Raw genomic sequence first — 1,142 nt, 5'->3', positions numbered from 1 at the left:
TTAGCCGTGCAGTGACAGTGCATAGGACCATTTTCCTGAGAGGATTAAAAGTAGCCATTGATGATGGTGATGCCCTACATACAGCTTGCCATGGAAAGGAGTAGGAAGGATTGGATAAATGTAATAAAAAAGTAGAGATTCGAGAGGAGCACAGCATCTCCATACGCCTATCTGAAGTTCTCACTATTGATTTACATAGGTGGTAGCGCGAAATTGTGAACAATACTTTTCACAACTCTCATAATCCCCGGTCATGAACCCCAAAAACTTGGTGCTCAATACCATGGCATTACACAACTTCGCAAAACTAACCAGCAAGTGCACTGGGTCGTCCAAGTAATAAACCTTACGCGAGTAAGGGTCGATCCCACGGAGATTGTTAGTATGAAGCAAGCTATGGTCAACTTGTAAATCTTAGTCAGGCAAACTCAAATGGATATGGTGATGAACGCATAAAAACACAAAGATAAAGATAGAGGTACTTATGTAATTCATTGGTAGGAACTTCAGATAAGCGCATGAAGATGCCTTCCCTTCCGTCTCTCTGCTTTCCTACTGTCTTCATCCAATCCTTCTTACTCCTTTCCATGGCAAGCTCATGTAGGGTTTCACCGTTGTCAATGGCTACCTCCCATCCTCTCAGGTGAAAACGTTGCCTATGCTCTGTCACAGCATGGGTAATCATCTGTCGGTTCTCGGTCAGGCCGGAATAGAATCCATCGATACTTTTGCGTCTGTCACTAACGCCCCGCCTGCTAGGAGTTTGAAGCACGTCACACTCATTCAATCATTGAATCCTACTCAGAATACCACAGAAAAGGTTAGACCTTCCGGATTCTCTTGAATGCCGCCATCAGTTCTAGCCTATACCACGAAGACTCTGGTCTCATGGAATGGTTGGCTCGGTTGTCAGGCGAGCACTCGGTTGTCAGGCGATCAACCATGCATCGTGCAATCAGGAATCCAAGAGATATTCACCCAATCGAAGGTAGAACAGAGGTGGTTGTCAGTCACATGTTCATAGGTGAGAATGATGATGAGTATCACGGATCATCACATTCATCAAGTTGAAGAACAGGTGATATCTTAGAACAAGAACAAGCGGAATTGAATGGAAGAACAATAGTAATTGCATTAATACT

The sequence above is a fragment of the Arachis duranensis genome, chromosome 5 (assembly GCF_000817695.3).
Source record: "Arachis duranensis cultivar V14167 chromosome 5, aradu.V14167.gnm2.J7QH, whole genome shotgun sequence".
Lineage (NCBI taxonomy): Eukaryota > Viridiplantae > Streptophyta > Magnoliopsida > Fabales > Fabaceae > Arachis > Arachis duranensis.
Note: the sequence above shows the minus strand (reverse complement) of the source record.